The sequence below is a fragment of the Gossypium arboreum genome, chromosome 10 (genome assembly GCF_025698485.1).
Source record: "Gossypium arboreum isolate Shixiya-1 chromosome 10, ASM2569848v2, whole genome shotgun sequence".
NCBI classification, from domain to species: Eukaryota; Viridiplantae; Streptophyta; class Magnoliopsida; order Malvales; family Malvaceae; genus Gossypium; species Gossypium arboreum.
In genome coordinates, this window is record NC_069079.1 from 15,307,032 (window position 1) to 15,316,355 (window position 9,324).

The 9,324-nt window shown below is 36.0% G+C and overlaps 1 long non-coding RNA gene across 1 annotated transcript; it reads right to left on the minus strand.

The window, feature by feature from the left end:
* Nucleotides 1-6,677: 6,677 nt before the first annotated feature.
* Nucleotides 6,678-7,746, minus strand: LOC128282378 (uncharacterized). Its single transcript, XR_008272638.1, has 2 exons — nucleotides 7,673-7,746; nucleotides 6,678-6,967 (listed from the first exon to the last, which is right to left on the minus strand). It is a non-coding gene; the product is annotated as an uncharacterized LOC128282378 (long non-coding RNA).
* Nucleotides 7,747-9,324: the final 1,578 nt, after the last annotated feature.

Sequence of the window (9,324 nt, forward strand, 5' to 3'; positions counted from 1 at the left end):
CATTTTTACACTTTACGTGATTAAGTCATTTTATCAAATCGAGCACGCAATAAAATTTTCACACAAAAAATTCACACATATCAATTAACATACTGTAAACACCAAAAAAATATTAAAATAATTTTACGACTTTGATTTTGTGGTTCTGAAACTACTATTCTGATTTATATAAAATCGGGTTGTTACAACTCTCCCCCCTTAGGGATTTTCATCCTCGAAAATCTTACTAGCGAATAGGTTTGGATATTGCTTTCTTATAGCATCCTCGGGTTCCCACGTAGCTTTTTCAACCCCGTTTCGATGCCATAATACTTTCACTAATGCTATTCTTTTATTTTTCAGCTTTTTTACCTCACGAGCGAAAATCCAGGTCAGTTCCTCTTCATATGTCATATCAGACTTAATTTCAATCTCAAACGGAGAGATCACATGTGACAGATTAGATTGATGATGTCAAACCATGGATACATGAAATAGATTATGAATCTTTTCTAGCTCAGATGGCAACAACAATCTGTAAGCAACTGGTCTGATACGCTCAATAATCTCATACGGCCCAATAAATCTCGAACTCAATTTGCCTTTACGACCGAATCAAAGTATTTTCTTCCACTGTGAGTCTTTCAAAAACACTTTGTCTACAATTAGAAACTCAATATCTTTTTGTTTCAAGTTTGCATACAATTTCTGATTATCTGATGCTACTTTCAGACTATTGCGAATCACTTTCACTTTCTATTCAGTTTCTTTGATCAAATTAACCTCGTGTATCTTATTCTCACTGAGCTCAGTCCAATACAAAGATGCTCGTCATTTGCGACCGTATAAAGCTTCGTAAGATGCCATTTTTATACTAGATTGAAAGCTATTATTATACGCAAATTCAAGCAATGGCAAGTATCGTTCCCACGTACCTTCGAACTCAAGAATGTAACATCTTAACATATCCTCGAGAATCTAAATAATTTGTTCAGATTGACCATCTATTTGCAGATGAAAAGCAGTTCTAAAATGTAACTTCGTACCTAATGCATCTTGCAGCTTCTTCTAAAACTGTGATGTGAGTCTTGGATCTCTATCTGAAACAATAGAAATAGGTACTCCGTGCAATCTCATAACCTGAGAAATGTACAATATAGCAAGCTTATCAAGTGAATAATCTGTGCGCATTGGAATGAAATGAGCCGATTTAGTCAATTTATCAACAACTATCCATATTGCATCTTTCTTACACGATGACAAAGGCAAACCTGATAAAAAATCCATCATGATTCTACTCCATTTCCACTCAAAAATCATAATCGACTGCAGTAACCCAGACGGTACCTGATGCTTGGCTTTGACTTGTTGACAAATGAAACATTTCAAAACAAATCTCGCTTCATACCAAGCCACTAATAAAACTATTTCAGATCGTTGTACATTTTCGTACCTCCCAGGTGAACCGATAACCAACTACTGTGAGCTTCATTTAAAATCATTTAAATCTACTTTGAATATCTCAGAACAAAAATTCTGTAACAGTCCAGTTTTGACCCTAGTCGGAATAGTGGTTTCGGGACCCCAAATTTGAATTAGAAAAAAATATTTTAATATTAATTTCCCTGTATATGGTAAGTGAATTGACATGTGTGAAAGTCTCGTGTAGAAATTTAACTGTTTGTATGCTTAATTTGCAAAAAGGACCAAATAGCGTAAAAGGTAAAAGCTATGTGCTAGATGTTAAAAGTGCTTATTTGACTTGGCTTTATAATTGGAAGGTCCTTATGTGGTTATTATACCATTTACTTAGTTAATGGTCATATATGGCCTTATTTCAAATGATTTTTATATGATTAAATAAAGGGTAAAATGGGTATTTGTTTAATAAGTATTAGTTAAATAAAACAATGCATAAAATAAAGCCATTATTCATGTTTCATAGCCAAAAATAGCAAAGAAAATAAAAGAAGAAGAACACCTAGGGTTTGGCCATTTTATTCTTTGATTGAGGTATGTTTTTGCTTCAATTTTTGATAATTCCTACATTTTTGTGATTGTTGCTAAGTGTACTATAAAGCCCATGCCTCAATTTCTCATTTTGTTGATGATTTGAAAATGTGTCATGGATGAATTCATGAGTTTTGTGTTGCTAAATGGTGAAATATGAAAGTTTGATGTTAAGTTTACATGTTTTGTCTTTGAATTTTAGTTGGATTTAAGTAAATTGAGCTAATTTGTGAAAATGTTATTTTGAAGGACTAAAATGTGAAATAAATGAAATGTGTGGACTTGTTTGAGAGCCATAAAAATTTGGTTAAGCTTGTGTACAAACAAATTATGTGTATTTTGTGATTTTATGAAATAGGAACTAAAGTGTTGAAATGTGAAAATATGAGGCCTAGTTTGTAAAATGCCCTAAATATGTGTTTATGGATTGAATTGAATTATTTGGTGAATAAAAGGGTTAATTTTGAATACATTTAGATCAAGAAAGGAGGAATTCGAACTTAGATCGAGGAAAGTCGAAGGTTATCGAGTAGATAGTCCGAGTCGACAAATTCTGAGTACGAGGTAAGTTCGTACTTAAAATATGATGTTAAGTAAGTTTTGATGTCTTTATCATACATAGATTGTATATAATTGAATTGGATAATATGGTGATGAAACAGAAGTTTTGGCACTAAGTGTGCGATTTAACTAGCTTCGGCTACTTGAGGCACTAAGTGTGCGATACCGACATAGTCTCGGTTATTTGAGATGGCACTAAGTGTGCGGAAATATTTAGCTTCGGCTAACTTTATAGCACTAAGTGTGCTGATGTATAAAATACGAATAACTTATGGAAAGTCTTATAACATTCAACATGAGGTAAGTACAAAAGTGAATAAGTACGGGAAGCTTCAGGTATGTATAATGCCTAAGTGGTAGATGATGTTATGTATATGAATCTCATTGAGTTGATATAGTTATATGGTTTGAAATTGTGCAAATACTCATAGGTTATCATTTATGTTCATATATTATGAATGTTTTGAGTACGAGCTTACTAAGCTTTGAAAGCTTACTCTGTGTGATTACTGTCTGTTTTACAGTTATCGTAGCTACTGAAGGCTCGGTGATAGTCAAGGATCGTCACCACACTATCAATCTCATTTTGGGACTTTTGAAAATGTAAATATTTGAAGTATGGCATGTATAGGCTAGTAGTTGTGAAGTATGTTTTGTGATGTATATAGTTAGCCATGAGATTTGGCTAATTTATGTTTGAACTCATATTTGATAATGGCTTATTATATATGATGTTAATTTGCAACTATGGGATGAATGATGTATGTTGTAGCATAAAGAATTGTTGATTGGGTTGCACATATATGTTTTTTCCTTGTTGTAGGTTGACTCATAATGGGTGGCAAGTTGGTTTAAACTAAGCCTGCATTATGCCACACGGTCAGGGGACACGGGCGTGCCTTGTGGTCGTGTAAGAAAAGCAGTATTCTTTTAAAAATTACACGGCCTTGACACACGGGCGTGTCATATGGCCGTGGGCTAAAGTCAATAGCTAGCTAAGTATCACACGGCCATAGCACACGGCATGCTTATTGGCTATAGGTGAAATTTAGTATGGTCACCCTGTTTTGGCACATCTGGTTCACTTGGGTGTGTCTAATGCCCGTGTGAGGCACACAGCCTGGACACACGGGTGTGTGACCTCAATAGAATTGAAAAAATTTTCTAAGTTCTAAAATTTACGAGTGTATTTGGTTTAGTCCCGACCTCTTCTTAATGCAGGTTTATGGTCTCATTGACCTAAGTAAGGGACTTTATGCTTATGTTTGACTTTTGATTGTAAAGTGATTACGAAATGTTCCAATATGCCCAGTAATGCCCCGTAATCCTAGTCCGGTGATGGATACGGGTTAGAGGTGTTACAAATTCGGTCTCTGAACCTCAAATAACCCTCAGTATCAATTCGAAAGTCTGAATCAGCATTCAAATCACATTGAGCTCGTTTTGCTAACAATTCATTATCAACTTTTTGAGTTTTACAAATCTGCTGCATAAATAAGGGTCTCGCTTTCAACTCTGCTACAATCGAGCCATCATCAGATAAATTCAAATGCGTATTGATCGTACAAAGAGCAAAAAAATATTTTCGGCTTAATGCATCAGCAGCAGCATTTGCTTTCCCTGGATGGTAGTCAATTACCAGCTCGTAATCTTTTAACAACTCTAACCATCTTCGCTGTCGTATATTCAGGTCTTTCTTAGTCATCAAATATTTTAAGCTTTTGTGATCAGAATAGACATGACATTTCTCACTGAACAAATAATGGCGTCAAATATTCATTGCAAACACAATAGCTGCCAATTTCAGATCGTGTGTCGGATAGTTTTTTTCGTGCTGCTTTAACTATCTCAAGGCATAAGCTATGACTTTGCCTTCCTGCATTAAAACACATCCTAGATCCTTCAACAATGTATCACTATAGATTAAAAATTCTCTACCCGATTCAAGCAGTACTAACACTGGAGCTTCGGTCAATAAAGCTTTCAACTGATCAAAACTTTTCTGGCACTTGTCTGACCTCTCGAACTTAACATTTTTCTGAAGCAATGTTGTCACCGAAGTTGTAACCATTGAAAAAACTTTTACAAATCTTCTGTAATAACCAGAGAGTCCTAGAAAACTTCAGACTTCATACACATTCCTCAGAAGCTTCCAGTCTAGTATAGCCAAAATCTTGCTCAGATCAACCCGAATACCTGATGCTTATACGATATGTCTTAGAAAATTGACTTTTCATAACCAAAACTCACATTTATTAAACTTCACATACAACTACTTATCACGCCAAGTCTGTAGCACTACTCTCAAATGTTCACCATGCTCAGATTCATCACGGGAATAAATCAAAATGTTATCTATAAACATAACTACAAATTGATCCAAATATGGTCTGAAGATCCGATTCATTAGATGCATAAAAGTAGTAGGTGCATTTGTTAGTCCAAAAGGCATAACCAAAAACTCATAATGTCCGTACCTCGTTTGGAAAGCAGTTTCCGGCACATTAGAGTCTTTCACTCGCAGCTAATAGTAATCCGATCTCAAATCAATCTTTCAAAACCCTGTAGCCCCTTTCAACTGATCAAACAAATCATCTATACGTGGCAGAGGATATTTATTCTTTATGGTCACTTTATTGAGTTGTCGATAGTCGGTGCCATTCTATACGGAGTTATCGATATCAGACTCGTTCCCGGCACTAACTCAATACCAAATTTAACTTCTCTGATCAGTGGTAAACCCAGTAACTCTTCAGGAAACACATCCGAATATTCACACACAACTGGTACTGATTTAATCTTCTTTTCAGTCACTTTAGTGTCGAGCACATAAGCAAAATAAGCTTCACAACCCTTTTTCACATATTTCCGAGCTAACATTAAATAAATCTCTACCGGCAAACCATTTAAATCATTAGATTTAATACGAATTATCTCATCATTCTGACATCTCAGATCCATCGTCTTTTCTTTGCAGTTCACTATCGCATCATGCAGTGTTAACCAATCCATGCCCAGAATTATATCAAATTCATCAAATAGAAACAACATCAGATCAGCCAGAAAGTAGGAATCTCTAATCATCAACGGAAAATTCTTGCATACTTTATCAACCAAGACACATCTGCCTAAGGGGCTCGATACTCTAATCACAAATTCAGTAGAATCTACAGGTAAAGTCTTACTGGATACAAAAGTTTGACAGACATAAGAATGAGTCGATCCAGGATCAATCGTTGCAACAACACTAGTATCATAGAATGTGAAAGTATAGGTAATAACATCTGGAGACGAAGCCTCTTCGCGAGCGCAAATAGCATAAGCTCTGGCAGGTGCACGATCCTCACATCTAACAGCTGTGTCTTTAGTTCCCCTATGGCTGCCACTCAAATTACCTGTAACACCCCGAACCTGAGACCATCGCCGGTGTCGGACGCGAGGGGTTAACGAGCCAAGTCCTCTTAAAGCACCGACCAATTTGGCATTTCCAGACAGGCTGGAAAACTGCGTCACTGTCGCCTTAAAAATCATATCTCGAGTTTCAAAACTCGGAAACTGATTCTGTAAATTTTCCCTGAATTTAGACTCATATATCCTTCAATGGATTTATTTCTAGAATTTTTGGTCTGGCCAATTGGTACAGTTTATTAGTTAAAGTCACCCATGTTACAGGGATCAACTGCTCTGACCTTCGCGCGTTACAACTTAAATATCTCTATGTACAGGGATTTAATACTGGTACCGTTTGTTTCTAATGAAACTAGACTCAAAATGGAATCTGCACATATAAGGTATGACTCCTAATTCCTTCTGGATAATTTATAGTGAATTGTTAAACTCGGGACAGGGGACCCAGAAACCGTTCTGGCCCTGTCTCACGAGGACTTTAATATCTCTCGGTATACTGATCATATGATCGTTTCGTTACTTTCATATGAAAATAGACTCGTCAAGGTTCGATCACATAATTTATTCACTATTTAGCACCATTCCTAAAAATTTTGGTGATTTTCCCCATCCACGTCACTGCAGCTGGCAGCATCCGTTTTTAAGGTGGGCTTTACCTAATTTGTAGTCTCCATGGGCCAACTATGGTCTTGCCATACATGGGTCCACATATGATCATATTTAGCCATTCCAATGGCTGATCATGTGACCAACACTCCCATTCCAATCCATAATCACATCATGAAACCATATATAATTACAAACCACAAATGGTCTAATTCCATACTCCACTATTACGAACCATTTTCGCATGGCCGCATACATATACATCACAAGTACTTAAAAATAACCGAGGGTAGTCCTATACATGCCATATCCGAACTCAACTAAAGGAGTACCAAAAAGGGCTTTGATAGTGTGGTTGACTTCAACTTCTATGATCCCGAATCCGATCGCTAACGAGCAAAATCTATAAACAGAGAAACAAAGAAACGGAGTAAGCAATTTATGCTTAGTAAGTTTGAGCCATAATATACACACAACCAAAGCATAGCATTCAAGTAGCTAAACAATAATTCATATGCACAATTTCTCAAAGACATGCTTACTTCACAATCCCAACTCTTATATTCATACACAAATAACGGCCTAGTTAATGCCGATAGCTCATTTATCATTAGAGCGAATATTCAGACGATTTACTCATAGTGTGCAAAGCACACACAAAACATACCTTGTTGGGGATTTCACAAATGCAATAACTGAAAATTTTCCAGCAGCTTATAAATTTCAAATCACATACCTTCGAGTTTATCCGGATATAGCTACTGCTCAAAACACCTTCGGGACATAGCCCGTTATGGTAACCCGACAAATGCCTTCGGACTTAACCCGGATATCACAACTCGCACAATTGCCTTGGGCTTAGCCCGTATCATAGCTCGCACAATTGCCTTTGGGCTTAGCCCGGATATCATAGCTCGCACAATTGCCTTCGGACTTAGCCCGGAAACATTCATACACATCTTTGTTTCATTTTCACAACAAAACTTTTATGCACAATTCACTTAACAAAATATCATTTCGCTCAATGGCCATATACAAGGCGTAATTTCGATTGCTTATTACTTCATTCAATCGAATCAAAATCTAAGTTTCAATACTCAAAACTTACCTCGGATGTTGTCGAACGATTCCGATGGCTATTCGACTACTTTTTCCTTCCCTTTATCGGATTTAGCTCCTTTTGCTCTTGAGCTTAATGAATACAAGTAGAAGTATTCAATATTTCTATCAATAATGTTTACTAGTAAATCACATTCGGCATCTCATATCATCTCACTTTATTATAATTTATCATTCAACCTTTGAACCAAAACGCCATTATATGGCCACATATACATACATCCATATATTTAAGCTCAAGAATTTTAACATAACATCAAGTGCTCAAATTACTCATGTGGCCGATTACACATGGTCATAAATACACAAAATCAAAAATAATTTCAAGGTTTTTCACACTATACATGTACTAGGCCGAATGTACATGCAAATTTCACAACATTCTTCAACAAATTTCTTCTTTAAACAAACATATTTATCACTTTCTTCATAATCAAAATATCATGTGCAAACATATATACACATATAGGTGCATGGTCAATCTCAAGGTGTTCATAACCCTCTAAAACACAAATTTTTACCAATCAAGTAACAAGCATAAATCATGCTCATGAATGCATCATGGCGAATACATCACAATCATACCCCATTGAACTTTGGTCATGGTTAAACAAAGAACTCAATGTCTTACTCAAGATTGCTACAAAGAAATTTCAAGAGTAGTCAATCCATCATTGCATGCATCATTAGCAAGCTTCACATTTAGCATGCAATGGCTTTAACACAATATCAACCTTGGCCAAATACCATTTTTCATGGCATAACAAGGATTTGAACCATGGCTAACATGCACATCAAGTTAGCAACCAAAACAAGCATGAATCTCATGACACAACCTCATACATACCTTAATCTTGATGCAAGTTTAGCCAAATCTCCTTCTAGATCTCTTCTAAACAAAGAAAATGAAGCAAAAATCTCTTCTTCCTCTTAGGAATTTCGGCCAAAGGAAGGAGGGGAAAAGATGAACAATTTTTTGTTTTTTCTTTCTTAGTCTTTGCTCAAAGAAAGGATGAATGACAACTTTTTTCTTTCTTTCTCTCTAGCTACTGCACCAAAGGGGGCATCCATGCTCATTTTTTTTTCATTTCTTAATTCTTTCTACATAATGCACTAACTAAACATGTTGGAAACATGTCCCTTGCCCATAATCTAGACATGGTCAACCACTCATTCAAAATAAATGGAGTATTTGACATGCAACTCCATTTATTTTGCTTCATTCCTTTATTAACCTCTTGAAATTAGCTACATATTTTTAAATCCTTTCACATGAGTCCTTTTCTTTCAATTCACAATCAAATTAACTAAATCAAAGAATTCAAAATTCACACATGAGCACACACATATTATAGGCATCAAAATAAATTTTAAATTATTTTTATGCCTCGGTTTTGTGGTACCGAAACCACATTCCGACTAGGGTCAATTTTGGGTGTCACAACTCTCCCTACTTAAGAAATTTTCGTCCCCGAAAATCTTACCGTAAATAGGGTTGGGTATCGCTCTTTCATAGAGTTCTCGGTTTCCCAAGTAGCTTCTTCTATCCCGTGTTTGAGCCATAACACTTTCACTAGCGGAACCCGCTTGTTTCGCAACTCTTTCACTTCACGTGCGGATACGAATCGGTTCTTCCTCATA